A 17,206-nucleotide genomic window follows, 5' to 3' on the forward strand; every position below is an offset into this window, starting at 1 on the left:
ATGTTTTTCAGCGTTGTCTTTCTATGGATTTGGGGGATGTGTCTAACTCTGAGTAACTGTGTTTAGCAGGAGACTGTTTCACACGGAGCCATGACGCACTGGAAAGGCTTGGGATATGACCTACATGCAATTATAGTTAACTCAGTGTCGAGAAGATTGCATTAATTATGAGCCAGGGTGCGCGCAAAGACGGACACTGGTTTGTAAGCAGGAAAACTGTAGGAGCATACAGTATGCTCCCTTTCTTCTCTATCACACATTTGCTCCACTCATTTCCATGCTGCATATTCGATTTGTTGTCTTGTTTGCTAAAATGAGGGCACTGTGTCCCTGATTGTGGCCATTGCAGGATTTCCAATGAATCCTCCTATTTTCAGGTGAACCACTGACACTCACACCTACTCTGCGAGGATTACCTCATGATGCTTCACTAAAAGTGCTGCTGGAGGTGAACGCTCTGGGATTGTTGTGTAATTTTCCTGGGACTGGTGCTGTAAAGAGAGACTCGGTTTGCTGCAAGAGTAGTCACAATAATGTTGTCCATAAGCTCCTGTCGATTGCACCAAAAAGATGAAAAAGCAGCAACTTACATCTAAAACAGCTTCATGTTCCCAAGTAATCCCTCAGCTGGAGGAGGATTTTAACACTGTATAGTTTAACCCAGGAGAATATATTTAAATAAGGAAACTGTATAAAATGCAAAACAGTGTATGAATGAATGAATGTGGATTATACTCCTGCAATTGAAAAGGGTTCTAATGTGTTTAGGTCTCTATATACAGGCATTAAAATCATTTTGTCTGCCTCTTATTACTGTTTTGTGAGAATGACTATATTCACAGTTAAATTACTGAGCCACAAACTACACATTCAATTCACTGCGAAAATCGATCAAAAAGTTAGGAGCGAAGGTACCACTGTCTTAAAATAGGCTTTGGTGGGAAAATATATGTAGGATAAAATCAGCAAATGTAGCTTGCTCATCAAGTAGAATCACATGGGGGAAAAAAAGGGGGAAATGTTGTGACCTGCTTTGAGAAAGAAGAACCTGAGGAAACTGCTTTGAGGGGGAAAAAAAGCCAAAGCATTAACGCTGCAAACTGGGTATCATGGGAGTCACGGGTCTCCAGAGTTACAAGGACTGGTAGGACTGGTGTTGATGCAGCCCATGAATAAGAAATTAGGCCCGAATGTCCACTGGGAAGCTTAGCGCTATCCCACAGAGCTACGCAGGTCTGCGCCCAAGTGAGGTTTGTCTCATTCATCATTAACTGCAGCTTAGGGTGAATGAAGGCAGGGAGACCAGAGACACGAAGGGAGGGTGAGACAAAGCGGGAGAGGGAAGGTGACAGATGAAGGAAGAACTGGAGGGAGATAATTGAGAGGTTTGTGGAAATCGGATCCAACTGAGAGAGCATGTGGATGTGGAAGATAAAAAAAAAATAAATGTTAAGGAATGAACAAAGACTTGAAAGGAAATCATGAATTAAAGAAGAGAGCTGGAGGATGAATGAGGAGATGGCCAAGATATCCATGAACATACAATTGCATCCACAGTAACATCAGCTTTTGCAAAATATGATAATCACATGTTTAGCTCCGATGTTTACTGTGCAGGAAAACAAGCTCATGAGCAGGTCGGGTGTCAATTCTTTGTCCATATTACAGGGGCATGAGGAGATTGTTCTGTTCATGTTCAAACTTGTTCTATCTCTTGGTGGAAGAAGGTCACATTTTGACCTTTTATAGGACAGAAAAGCTGGAAAACCACTTCAGTCATTAGATATGGGTTCAAAGGTTCCAAGATCCTGACTGGTGCACAGAAATATGCAACAATGGCTTTATCCAACTGAGTTAAGTCCAGCGCAAACCAGTACAAATAACCAAAGTTGTTCTACCTTATGCAGAACATCGTGCCTCAGCAGTTCATGTCATACACAGTTAGAAGCGGATTCAGCAACTACAGGTTTTAAGTGGCTTTGAGGGGCCAGAAGTTAAGACAACTGGCTGAATCCACTATTTAAACAAGACTTTTACAGAATTCCATAACATATTTGTTTTTTCTTACTGCAAAATCTTGAATTGTGAACTGTGGATTACCCCTTTGAAAACCATCCATCCATCCATCCATCCATCATCTATACACCGCTTAATCCTCACTATGGTTGCTGGAGTCTATCCCAGCTGACTTAGGGCGAAGACAGGGGACACCCTGGACAGGTCACCAGTCTATCACAGGGCTACACGGAGAAACAAACAAACTCACTCACATTCACACAGACATTTAGATTCACCAAACAAACTCAGCATGGATTGTGAGAGGAAGCCAGAGAACCTGGTGAGAACCGACGCAAACACCACTGAGAAAGATCCCAGGCATCCTAACCAGGACGCAAACCGAGGATCTTCTAGCTGTGAGGCAACGGGGCTAACCACCGCTCCACCGTGCAGCCCCCCTTTGAAAACCAATATTTCCTAATATCGTTCTAGCAGTATGCCAGTCTATATTTGAGTGAGGGGTTCATCTGAAATGGAATAACCAGCTGTCAGCAGCCACCTGCTGTGGACTAACATGCTTGGTCAGCCTGTGTTCAGCTGTAGCTTGTCTGACTCAAACACTGTCTCCTCTTCTCTCACTGGCTCTCTCCATGTCTTTTATCTGTCCTTCTGTTTTAACAGCCATATTTCAATTGAATAAAAAAAATGACAGCTAAGGTCAAATCAGCATCTGAGTAAACAGCAGTTTCTGCTCAGATAGTCTGCCTTTTACTGAGGTATGGACTGTGTCTATCTGCATGTCAGCATCATGGCTCCACATGGAAAGGAAGAGGAACTGAAACATCTGATTGTGAGACTTCACAAAGATGGAAAGGATACAGAAAGATCGGTGACCAAGAAAAAAAATTGGTAATATTTAGGAGGTGTAGAAGAGGCTATAGTACCATGCTTTTGCACAATCTAGTTCTGAAAAACAGATAGGTGAGTGTGTCAGGCGTGATACAAGGGTTATCAATGGAAAATTAGAGTCTGTGTGACAGCTCAAACAGTGGACAGAACATTGCATAACATCAACTAAAAGCAGCCTGATGAATATGGGAGCCAATCTTCAGTCAGATGAGACTACGATACATTTGATCGGCTCAGATGGGGTCCAGCATGATTGATGTCCACCTAGCCAGGACTGCCACAGTGAATGCTTAGTCCCCACAGTAAAGCACAGAGGTGGGAGTTCAATGACATGGGGCCACATTAGAGCAGAACGTGTTGCAGAGATAACATTTATACGGCACCATGAATGCAGATAGAAAAACAAAAATACTGGCTGACAAGATGACTCCCATTTTCCAGAAACTTGGCAGAAGAGAAATATTCCAACATAGCTATCCAAAGCACACTGCCAAAATCACACAAGAGTTTCTCAAGAAGAAAAGAAGAAGTGAAAACTGACCCAACCAAGTGTGTCACCTGAGTTGAATCCAACAGAACACCTTTGGGGTATTTGAGATAGGAAGGTAGAGCAGCACAACCCCTCCAGCAAAGAGCAGCTGAAAAAAGATAGTTTCAGAAAAATGGCAAAACTTCACTCCAGAACTTTGTGGAACACTATTCGAAAGACTGATTCGGTCACTTAAACAAAAAAAAAAAAGGTGGATATAAAAAATGTTTTAAAAGAAAAGATTTTAATCTCAGCAATGAAAGATGCACTGACTTTTGTTGCGCTGAGTTTCTACTATGAGGCCTGTATTTTTGATATAATAAATTCAAATTGTAGGTTTTTATTTTGACATAAGAGCAAATACCATACTGTTCAATCTAGAATGCAATTTCTTCAAGGGGATAGAATTTTCAATAATGTCACATGTATATGATATTGCACAGGAGTGTTCTCAGTTCTGCTGTATACATAAACAACCAATACCAGTACCAATAGCAAAGATGCAGAGTAAAATGGTTTACACTGTATGTAAATTACATACAGCAGGGAAAGACGGTGGTGATTTCCATAAGGTGATCGCACTGTACAACACAGGAGTTGTTTGTGCAGGTGTTCATACTTCAGGAGAATGCATTCCATTTTAACATTTCCTCCACTTCAAAGCAGAGCTGCATCCTAATGTGTATTTGCGTGTATGTGTGTGTGTGTGTCCTTATGTGCCTCAATGTGGTAAAAGAACATTGATGCATTGTTTGAGAGTGCCTTGCCTTTGATGTTGCAGAGTAGGAGTGTGTCTGCTCCGCGGTTAAAGGCAAATCAACTGATTATTAATCAACGTAGAATGTTCTAATGACTTGGACCGAGACGCTAATCACACTCTCCTCGCTGACTTTGATCATTTTTTTTTTTTCTCACTGCAGTCAGAGCACCGTAGAAACTCAGCGAAGCAGACAGGTTTAAGAGGAACTGATGAAAACCAGATCAGATGTTTCCTTCACTCTCCGTCTCCTCTAAACTAACAGAGGTAGTGGGTTTTTGTTGGTGATGTTTTTTTTTTTGTTTTCTTAGATAGGGAAGTGGATCAGGTGCATTTTGTAATTACTGTGTGACAGGGTGATAATACACGAGCAAACACATACAAACAAAGATACAAGGCACGTAGGCAGACACGCAAGCTCACACGTGTGCGCACATGCACACACACAAATGTCTCCAGCAGGTCAAGACACAGCTGTTTCATGGTCTGTGGCCCATTTGAGTTTCCAAAATACACATCCCACAAATAGATCCCTGTCTGTGTCAGTGATTCTGAGCATTTTTGTTCAAAATATCTTAATTTTTGGAGAAGGAGGCAGAGTCAAATCAGTATCCAGAGCGCCTGTCATTATCATCATCATCAGTTTCCATCCAAGTAGTCAGTATGTAAGGCTGGGTGACACATCTTAATCATTGGCATAATGAATGGAGGATAAGCCCTTGTGAATTCCAGCCTTGGACTGACAGGGGTGATCAATAACTACATATCACACCATCTCGTTAGGCTCCGCCTGGCCTGCTGAAAAGAAGGAATCTTCCCGAAGCATCCGATGCAGGTTATGTTATTGGCCTGGTCATCATTACCATTTCCTTCCCATTCAACAGTGTTCATGAAAAATACTGTTATGTAACATTTGAAGGAACAAAAATAAAACAAGGGAAACATTGCACCAGATACATCAGAGCAACAGTCCGTTAAAATGTAACAATATCAACAACATGGTCTCTGCATGCTTCAGACTTATGTCTCCTTTATACTTGGCTACTTTGCTGTGTTTTTACTAAAGAGAAGGGACTCTAGTAGTGGACTTGATATAGGAGCGTTAGCCCTTGTGTCCCTCCATCACACAACTAATGTGGTGAAGCACTGAATCAGCAAACAGCAGAAATTCAAGGATGCTTGGTCACAATGTTGAATCTTTTTTGATGCCTGTCTGATTTATGGTAATAAGGCTTCAGACGAGCCTCCTGAATGCACTGCTCTGCTCTCTCTTTTCAGATTTTGGACCAGAAGTGCATTTTCAGCAAGAAAACAATGACAGCCCGGCAAACCAAACCATATGCCACAGAGTAAATGAGATTACATCTCATTATAAATGGATTCATCTGCTTTGAATACTGTCCAGCTCTGCCCGCCTTGGGACTTTCAATTACCAAATTACTGGGGGCCACTGGGCAAATAGTCCTACTGATGTATGAGGGACTTTTTAAACTCTGATTCACATGGTCCATCTTCTTTATTTGCACTCTTTTTTTCTGTGTGCATGGGATAACACTTAATCAAAAATGGTACTGTGACTGCAAATTCCCCCCCTCTGTTTCTGTTCCATTTCATAAAAGGCTTTATCTAGAGTTGTAATATTCATTTCACTGGTCAAATTGGATATTTAATACGTTTATATGAAGTTTTGAATTATACAATGGATCTAATCAATTATAGAACAGATGTTAGCTGAGGTTGCCTGTCAGTCAGAAAAAGAAATGAATGAACTGAATCTCTGATAAGGTCATACCTAATTGCTCACATGCTGATAAATAATAAAAACGGTCATTTTGCATTAAGTCGAAGGGATTAATAGATGCCAGAGAGTGATACAAATTCCATCTGGACAGCACAGTGGAGCAAAACAGAAAAGTCTTAATCTCCAATTGTGAGTGTTTTGAATTTAGGTCATTAATATGTCAAGGTTGATCCAAGTAAAAATGTGCACTCTCCCCTTCCATGAAGTCGATTGGTGTTTAGACACTTGGTTTCATCCTCCTGCTTTGACCCAAAGTCACCTCAATAGCCACCTTCGAATGATGTTTTCCTCAGTGTTAGACTGTGAGCAAGGCTTTTTGCCGGTGCAATCAGGGCAAAGCCGGACAAAGAAAACAAACAAGAGGAGAGAAAATCACTGCTTAAAATTGAAGGAGAACTGACACATCGAGAAGAGGATGAGAGGAAACAGGATGAGAGGAAATGAGACAGTGATGAGGATGGCAAGCAGGAAGAAAAAATTTTACAAGACAAGATAGTTTTAAGGGCATCTTTAGGTTTTTTTTGTTTTTTTTCCAAGCCTATTTTAATGCAGTACTTACATAGTAATTTACATTTTTTTAAAAACATACTGTTATCTCCTGTTCATGAAGAGATCCCCTCTGAAGTGACTGAAGCGTGGGTAACAAATCTAGAGGCTCTTTTCTGTGTAAAAATGGATTTTCAAGTTCAGCCAATAAGCTAATATATGGCCTTGGCAAAGTGATTTGGACAAATCAAGTGAACCATAATCTTTCTCGTGTAAAACTCCCTTTTTGTGCCTCAGTGGACAGTATTCAATTGCCCAGCTATGGACACTAATGGAAAGAAGGGATTTTTAACTAATCAGAACTTGGAAGTTTCTGCTGAAGCCCCATATTAGGTCTTGTGGAACTTCTGAATGCAATTTTACCTAGGATAAGGTTTATGGATTTTGTTCCCCATCTTACACAGAAATTACTTTAAGGAGGGATCGCTTTGTGGGCAGTGTCAAGGGAGAAACAATGAAAACAACAAAATAATTTCATGTGAGTTCAGGTGAGTGCTGCTTTTAGACAGACTTAAAATCAAAATGTGCGTACATCCTCTAAGCAGGAAGCAAATAGAGGGTCAGTGAATTGAGCTATGTTGCGAGTGAGTGCTTCATTTTGGGAAATTGGTGTACACCCTCCAGCCATGTAGTCTCCTGGGAAACTCTTGCTTAACAGTACCAATTTCTACTTTTTAGTTCAGCTAATGAATTAATGAACATCACCACCAGTCATGTTTATTCTTCTTGTCCCTGAAACTAATTTAGACGCACCCTGCTTTTTATCTATCCATTGCAGCCACTTTTCAGTTTTTGGTTGGCGATTATCTATACCAAGATTGATGTATTCTGTTCACACAGCGCCTATTTATTGCCGATAATGAAAATAATTCATATGAGAGCAGGGCAGCCTGAGCTCGCACACTCGCTGGGCCAGAGGTAGTTTACTCTGTTCTCTTAATTAGACCCCTCTAAATCCCTGACGCTCCTGTCGGCAAAGTTTGACACAACCTGCTCTAATTGCGAACATGCAGAGATGTGATAAAGTATATTTGCTGTAGGATAAGGGGATTAGGATGCACTCCATGCACAGATCAGAACCTTGGGGATGCGCAGTGGGAATGGCAGGAAATGTGCATGAGAAAGTTACCACAGAGAAAGAGGTGCACATGGTACGTTAAGTAATGCAGCATCAATAGGATATCGAACAAGGTGTCTCTGATGAGATTGGTGAAATCTTCCTATCGCCTTGAACACTGAATTCATAAACAGAATTCCAGAATAACGGATCAGCAGAAACTAATTTAAAACAGATAGTTACGAGCATCCTCCAATGCCCTGGAATGATGGCCCCAACCGCAGTTTAATCACAGTCTCAGGTCCAAGGGTTTAAGTAGTTTAACATTACATTTGAGGTCATTGCAACTTTCTGTAAGTGGAGCAATACATGAGTTTCCCGATGCTATTCCATATTACCGTGGCCAGAGAAGAAAGCCACATTAAAAGTGAGCCAGTATTCCTTTTCCCTCAGGCATGAGGGAGGGCTACAAATAGAAGCAGTCCCCAATGAACCACAGTGACCTAGACACACCTGAGACACCCCTCAGCCAATCAGCAGACAGGACACATGTCACACATGGCCATAGATGGCTAGACACAAAGAAAAATGGGTCACATGCCACAGTGACATGCAGCAATCCTTTTCATTCATTTTCATCTATCTATCTATCTATCTATCTATCTATCTATCTATCTATCTATCTATCTATCTATCTATCTATCTATCTATCTATCTATCTATCTATCCGACTGTGCAATGCTTTCACTTTGCCAAGAAAATGTCAAGACAACAGTAAGGTACAGTGAGTTCACATCTTCAGAGAGACTATGCAGGAATTTGATTGATGGATTTTGACATTGACATTGTCCTCTCCATTAAAGTGTAAAAATTACTCAGAATCCTTATACTAAAATAGAATCAGTCTCCCCGGCCAGTATTCCCACTTGAATTCCTCATATTGGCTGTAATGTATTCATTAGTCCACAGATCACTCATGGCAGGGTTATGTTCCGCCATATTAGCTATGTATAGAAAATAATGACTAACGCATATGCAGAGGGAGAGAAGCAATAAAGCGCTGCATGAAATAAAAATGAAACTGTATTGTGTACATCAGAACCCACATTAGCACGATACGTGCACACAGACACACACACACACTTGAATAATTCATTTATGTCCACTTTGTACACATGTTCTCATATACAAGCATGTAAGAAAGTCTTGCACATGTAAACAACATTTTATGTATGTCCACATGATACATAATGCTCATACGTTGCATGGAGAAAATTTAGATTCAAGCATGGTTACTGCATGAGCCTTGGCCTCTTCCCCATCTCCCCATCTAAAAGTGACAGTGTGATCAGTGCCAAGCCTCTCACCCACCATCACTTCAGACCATTACTCTGTCTGCTTGTGTCCTTAACAGTCATCAGTATCTCTCCTCTACTACCAAAGGACAGCCAGGACTCCCTGAGTTACATCTGATCTTGTCAAAGTCTCTCCCAGCATTGCCAAACCCTGTGAGTAGCTGCAATCCCAGTGGCAGCAGGTTGTCTTACACCCAAGTATTATTATTTTTTTAACTCTTGTTGTGTTTGTTACATGACTACGTCTTTGTTCCGATCTTTAAATGTGAGGCGGAGATTGTGGCCGGCGCTATTTTCCTTTATTTTCTTTGTGTTTTACAGGCTCCTTTGGTTAATGCCCAGTGGACTGAGTGTCAAAGTGAAAAGACGACTAAGCACAGATGAGAAATGGAAGGAAGAAAGTCTGGCGTAAAGGTGTGATAACAGCATGTGTTGACCCTCAGGTCTTAGGAAGGGGTGACTGGAAACAGTAGAAAACGTACAGTGAAAGTGAAGCACACAAATCTGGAAAAAAAATTACTTTTTTATCAGTCAATCATCTCCTTGTCAAACTTGCCTTCCTCTGGTTTAGAGAGATAAGGAACATGGGTTGTTCAACGTGTAAAAGACATCTGCAATATGTCTCACTTATTGAATCATGAACTGTGGTCTTGTGAATAATATTGATAAGGGTAAAGACTTATTATTGCATAAATTATCAGTGTTCTCTAATATGCTGTTCTGTTTTGCATTTTTCCTGCAAGATTTGAATTCCATTCTCCTTCCCTTGATGACTTTGTTACTAAAAGGCCAGGAGGCAGCAACTGTTCCACCAGACAGACCTGCCCTGATTAGTGCTGTGCACCCTTATTAACCTTCAGTGATTACTTCTCATCATTACCATTAGGATGCAGTGGAGTTCCAAGTACTTAAGTAATCATCCAAGAAGATTCCCAACTCCTAACACAAATGAAAAAGAAGACAACTACCCTTGAAAAGCGATTGGTTTAATTAGGCAAAACAGCAAGTTGCTTTTTTGTGTTTCACAAGACTTAATAACTATCTGAGTTGACGAAAAAATGTCAAATACAGAATCAAAGGGGGTATGCTCTGCTTTTTGATGGATTTTCTCTGCCAGACACCTGCAAAGTTATTTGTGTGACCCTTGGTATGTGCTATGTTTGATTGTGAATGTTGCATAACTAGCTGCACAGGAGCCACTGGGATGAGAGCTGAACACTCTATTAATCTCACTTAGAGGCATTAGAGATGAGTCACAAAGACTGGGAAATGAGACAAATGAAGACAAAATTTTCTTTTCACCTTGGTCCTACCAGAAGTTTTGTGTTAGAGAAATGAACAAATCTTCTCCTTGTGTGCCCACTTGTGTGCTTGTGTTGAAAACGGTGGCAACGATCCGAATATCGTGACTGCTTTCAAACTTAACAGATAAACTGGCCAATATAAAGGTGGTTTAGAAAGAGTGGTTCCAGAAAGTTGCAAAGTTGAACACTTAACACATTTTTTTGTTGTTCTTTTTTCCAAATGTAAAATGTCATGATTGGTCATACATTTTTACTGATTGCCAAAAATGTTTGCTTGTTTTGTGTAGGCAAAGACAAAGACTAGGAGAGACCACACCACTTAGACCAAGAAACTCACACAATGAAGTAGCTGTCACAAATCCAATAACAAATCTGTGTGAGTTTTGTGTATTTACTGTAATATCTGTTCTCAAATTTAGAGCTGAGGCTAGAGGTACCTTATCAGGAACTTTTGTGTTGAGAAATTTTACACATTGGATCTTTCATCTACAACAAGGCAGGCCCATACTGAATTTTATGGCAATCCATCTAATAGTTAAGATACGGACAAAGAACCAAAGTATTAGATCAATACTGCCATCTCAACTTCACAGGTTTACTAGTTGTTTAACTATCAAATATTTACATAATCTAGACTTAGTGATTACACAAAAGTCAAAGTCAAACCTCTTGTGCAGTGCCAGCACCACTTAAATCTGTAAAGCCTGTTTTGATTTAAATACACCTTGGCCATACTGGTCCCATCAAAGCATTTGAATGATCTGCGAAACGTGTTTAGATTGAAGGTAGAAAAATCATCTTGTGTATTTCATTCCTGACCTTGTAAAGTAAAGTATGCTGTTGTATGGAGGTGTGTGTTTGTGTGTTGCACTGAAAACTACACTCATTGTGTGTCCCTTTGGCTCCTTCTACGAAACGAACTGTGACTGATTAAGGGAAAAGTGTGTCTGTTTAATGTACAGCGAAGGTGGTGGTAGAGTTGTGACATGTACTTGGTACTGTGAATATAACTGTCTATGAAAGACATGATCCTTAACAACATCCGCCGTCATAAAGTGACGATATTCACTGCTAGGAAATATCAGAGTGAATAATTCAAGTGTATTCTGAAACAAAAACTCTGTTACTGCAACAAGACAAATGTGTCTGTCAATTCTTTGTATTTTGATTAAACAGAAATTCTTGCATTTTTGTGACTGCTGATTTACTGTTTTAGAGTCGTACCGCTCATTTACTGTAGTTATTGCCTGCTTAGGAGGCGCTTGCCAAATGTTGAACCATGGATTTGAATCCCCTAATGGGTAATTTAGAGAACATGAGACGTTCCACGACAAAATTTTGCTTTTTCAATAAGTGCCTTCTGCACTGTTGCCCTTGAAAGACTCTGGCTTGGTTTCAGTCGAGTAAAATTTTAGATGTTTGCATACAATAAAACACTTACGCAGTCAAAATGTTATAAATGACTTACGAGTTGTGTGCAGACGCTTCCTCCAAGGTGATGTAAAGGTGGATTGTCTCATCCAGCTGAAGGCAGATGTGTAAACTTCTATACGTCGGTGCACCAGTGACGTGAACATGTTCTGTCATGACCCTCCCCATCAGCGTCTATCAATCACAACTAAGAGGGAAGAGACCAGGTTTAGATTTGGGACATGCTGAACCACGACATCTCCTTGTTGCAGTAGCACCTGCCAGAAGTCTGACCAGAGTTCTGTTGAGAAGTGGATCTTATCTGAGCTACTTGGCCTGTTGTCACCGTGTCCCTGATCTGCATAAGCTTTTAGACAAATGGTAGATGGATGCGCACAATCTGTTTTTTCTTTGAGTGTGTGTAGTACGTGATCTAAAGGCCATTTCTTCACTTAAATATTAAGCAGAAAAACAGGAATGCAAAACTAATGCAGACCCTTGATGTTCTCACAGAGACGAGAAGTCACGTTGACAATGTATTTTAAATCATGTTCTGAATTCATTAGGATGCATTTATCAAATTGTCATTGGATAGCGTGTAATGCTCCGTGAGCAAGACTATAAAATCAATTAAATCAACTGCATTTGAAAATCTCTTTTATATTAAAAAAGCTTAGTTTATTAACCTTTCAGAAATTTTCTTTGCATCTAGAGCAGCTGTCGGATAAAATCGAACCACAACAACAAAGACATTACAACTACAGAAAACAGTGCTCAATCAAGAATTAAGTACAACAACACGCAAGTGACACAGATATCAGTCCGAAGAGTCGGTACAATGCACCTCCATCCTGATGGTGACAACTCATATTTACCATTGAGACGCTCTGATACATCACCAGCCTTTCCTTACCACACAGGATTCACAAAGCAATGCCATACTGTGTTCCTGCTGACCCAAAATCTTGCTAAACATATTTAAAATCGCATCGAGTTTGTTCCTATTAACTACTGACAGTTAAAAATACCAAGCACTAAAGCATAGAGTTAAAATGTTCCACACAAATGAACAATAAAAAAAAGAACCATTGTACATCCATCCACTCCAAACTGTCAAAGCTTTCGCATGAAGTATAATCGCTCTAATCCTCTCCTGTAAATGACACCTGTGGTTAAATTCCATGACAGTTTTTCATCAATTACTGTCCCAAGATATTTATATTCATTCACCATTAATGTCTACTTAATGGCGTGTCTTCCAGCTCGTTCTGAAATCTAAGATCATTTTCTCTGTTTTCTTGGCATTTAAGAAAACTAGCGTGACCCTAATTAGCTAACTCACCCGCAGATCCACTTCGTTTCATTGTCTGTGATCATACAAACAATCACTGAGGCAAAATGCAAATCAACATGATGTATATATATTACTGTCTCAAGGCACTGACAGAGAGGGAAACTTTATCACCCATTCTTTGGTTCTGTTTGTCAGCAAGAGATAATGCTATACATAATATTCTCCAAAGAAGGATACACAAATCTGTTTCTTTCATAAGTGAAAAAACTTTTTAACTTTAAAAAGAGTCACCTTCCCTGAAGACCAGTTTATCAACATTAAATGGCAGTTAAAATTAAAATCCACTGTGAAGTAGGTTGACTTAGATGGTATCTGTGTTTGAAGGCTTAGGTTTTTAGATATATTTTGCAGTGCCTTTGCAAGATACTAAGCTATAATAAAATATAATCATGAATGAAAATCATTGGTGTCGGAGAGACAATACGGTTTGGGTAGGGTGTGTTGCTGCTAGATGTTCTGTGAGAGTATATGTCGAGAATATCAACAACCTCTTTTACAGCTCTGATTGCCCGGCCCTGAGGAGCAGAGCGATGAAAGGGAAAATGGGGGGGGAGGGGGGGGAGTTTCAGGGCTTTTCTCCCAGCATGCACTCGTGAGCCTCAAAATGATCCTCCAACCTGTTTGCTCATTGGAAAGTCAGTGTTGACTGTTCTGTACCATAGCCACGAGCCAAGTGGAGCTACTGTAACTCCAAATTGTACTATGCACTTCTTAGAACAGATCAATTCTGACTTATGCCAAAATAAACTCTCAGGTCATAGTCACCTTACTTGAATGACAAGCGGAATCTCAGCTGTGCTTATCGCTGGTTTCCTGAAGTGAGCACAGTGATACGCAGTCAAGTCAAAAGTCAATTTGCGGTAGTATACAGACATGCTCTGGTAACACTGTTTCCCAGGTCTAAGTTAGGGCATCAGTAGACAAAAGCTCGACATTTTACAAGGTTGAAATGGGCGCTGGATCTGCTGTCTTAGTCTCTTTGTGTGCTGGATGGAGGCCAAGACCACATCTATAACCTCTCCTGTGCCGCTGACTGCCTTCCTGAACAGTAGACAGAAGGGGTTGCCAAGTCAGTGTTTGGCACACCAAGAATAACTCAACCATACTCTGGGACTAAATCCTCCGAGGAAGATTTCAGATACCTAATGGGGATTAGACAAACTAAGAAGGCAGGTTGTGGGGAAATTTATGGATAATTGAGCTCAACAATGCCAGCAAGCAAACAAATGCACAACAAGGGAAATGTCAGAACAAAAGTCTCAGTTTTTACTCATGTGAAGAAAGTGTGTGGGAATGTGTGTGACTGTGCAACAGTGCGTGTGTGTGTGTGTTTGCTGGAGGTAGCTTACAATAGACCTAGAAATTACAGCATCTTTCAATGACTGCAGCTCTGCATTGAGGCGCTATTGCCGACTTTTCCTCACTCTCTCTCTCTCTCTCTCACAAAAACACAATTTTCTGGATTTGCTTGTTGGATGTCAAAATAATGCAATTATTATGTTTTATTTTCATCTATTTTTTTTTTGTTAATACTATTGAGGAAAAGAATAAACTACCCAGCGTAAGCACAGACAGACAAATTAATTAAAAATTTCACCATTGTATCAACTCTGTAAACAAAAAATTTATCCTATTGAAGTGTCTGATTAGAAATTATGTAAAAGATGTACATATCAGGTTTAAATGTTACCAAAGAGTAAATCTTGATGTCAGAAATCTTCAGATGAAAATATATGACCATAAACAATTGCAAAATAGTGAAAAGAATAACACCGTTATTACCAGCTGTGCCATTAAAGCAGAGCTGTACTGGGAAATTTTTTTCTCTGAAATCTTGACTAAAATCTCTGCAACCTTCTTTAATGGTTCTGAGGTTCACTCTGAGGTCTTAGCTTATCTGAAGAACACTCCAACTCAGAAATCTGACCTATAAATAAGGTCAACAGATATTCACCTCTAATTCTATCAGCATTTCTGATCACAGGATTGAACTTATGAAATCAAGTTATTGCTCCAATTCAGGTGTCTGTTTTACAACATTCATCAGTTTTCAAATTGAATGAGCTAATGCTCTAAGCAAAGCCAGGCTAGGCAACTTCAACTGCAGAAAACACCAGTGTAAACAGTGGAATTTACCAGCAAAGTACATCTTAACCAGCAGCTCACAAAATCACACTCATAGTTCCAAAAGCGCATCAAAATGAAATAAACAGGTTTCTCCCAAATACAGAAACATCACTGCACATGTCTGGTAATCAGCAGCACCTATTAAACTCTTAACAAGTCGCTAATACTTTGGGAATTTACACGGCGCTAATTAGCATTTAAGCTAGCGGATTTACAGCGCTAACATTTTAGCAGAAGTCAATAACGCTCAATATGGCGAAAATTAGCATGACGGCTAGCGGACTTTCAGACCGTCTTTTGCTTCATGTCTCATGCTAGAATTTCACTAAACTCACCATTTCAATGAATCGCTACCTCTGTGGTTTTACTAGAACAAAATGTGGTCATTCTCTTTCTTCACTCAGCTCAGTAGTAAAAGTGCTACTCTAACCGAGGACTCAGCTCCGTTTGGCTCTTTGACCTTTGACCTTGAACGGCGCAACTTGTCAGCGGACCGTCAGGAGGCGGGCTGAAGCCTCTGATTGGCCGAAGTGAATGTAAACTACTTTGCTTATTGGCTCGTTGCCACGCTCATCACAGACACTTAAAATCGGAGACTGCATTAACTTAAATGTGTGATACTAAATAAAATTTAATAGCAGCCTTTTTACTTTTTCTTAACATCAATAAAGATATCTATGTATTTATTTTATTTTTGCTCATCAAACCACTCTGGGCTACAATTATCTATCTCCATGACTATCTTATCTCCTTCAACTTCTGCCATGTAAGTCATGAACAAAACATTTTTTAGCATCTATAATGTTTCCTCTTCATGTCTACCAGGCAGAACAATTTCCAATACTGGATGACAAACCCAGTCTTTAAAATGCCAAACCTGTTGCCAGTAGTAGGACGACTGTGTACTAAGGAACCTTCCTATTTTCATCACCTGCCTTAAGTTCAGTTTAATTCAACTCAGACTTTTTTTTTTAAATTATTATTATTATTTATTTATTTTATTTTTCATAGCACCAATTCTCAACATATGTCATCTCATTGCACTTTACATAGTAAGATGAAGACCTCACGGATTTGAGTTACCTTGAGTGCAGTATGACTGAACTCTACACACATATATACAGCTCTGGAGACAGATAACCTGCTCACCTCTCTTCATATCAACTCCACACTGGAGTAGAACTGAGAGCTGTGACTCTTTCAAAGACTTTGAGAAATACTCAGGTTTTCCTTTCTTTCTTTCTTTCTTTGTTCTTTGTGTGCACCGTCTATTTTGTCTTCGTTTTTATGTTGCTATACATTATTGCCTGAAATCTGTTTGTTTAATGTGTAATACAGCTCAGTATTTAGAGTTGAAAATAAAAGTTTTTCCTGGGTTTCTGTCTCTCTGTGGTTGTCCACTCTCTTGGCTCCCGTTGTGTCTAAAGTGTTCTGAATCTGGTCCATTTCTATTCTTTCCTTCACACTGTACTTATCAGTAGCAAATACTGCTTACATAATATTATACAGCAGGTGGTGGGTTGCTGTCATGTGTTACAACAGAGGACGTTCCATGAACAGTGACACACAGAAAGAAAAGGCAGCTGTATGGAGAAGAGAATATTGCTAAAAAGCCATTTAACTGTGTGTGTGTGTGTGTGTGTGTGTGTAGGTGTGTGTGTGGCAGCCTTGAGGTGGCCATCAGCAGTCAGGAGTCAGAAGAGGTATCAAGGTAACAGCAGTGAGCGAGTTCGGGGAAGGAAATTAATTGTCACCTTTACGTCAGCTTTTCTATCAGTAAACCGAGCTCATCAGATCAGAGCTGTTTGCTCTTTGGGGGTCACCAGGGACCCTTTAAGTCACATCTTTTCACAGAAGTAGTTAAGATACCAATTCAAACAAATACCATAAGGCTGACTGGGAACAACGTTATCTGTTTAGATTCCTACTATGTTCACATGCAGGATGTTGCAGCATTTATAAAAAATAGAAATGCGCATGAAAATAAAATGCTGCACAAATGCCGGCGCACTGGGCTTCCCAAAATAACAATCAATATACCGGTTGAGTGTGTGGTTAT

This window comes from Stegastes partitus, unplaced genomic scaffold, assembly GCF_000690725.1.
Source record: "Stegastes partitus isolate 25-593 unplaced genomic scaffold, Stegastes_partitus-1.0.2 Scaffold1814, whole genome shotgun sequence".
Lineage (NCBI taxonomy): Eukaryota > Metazoa > Chordata > Actinopteri > Pomacentridae > Stegastes > Stegastes partitus.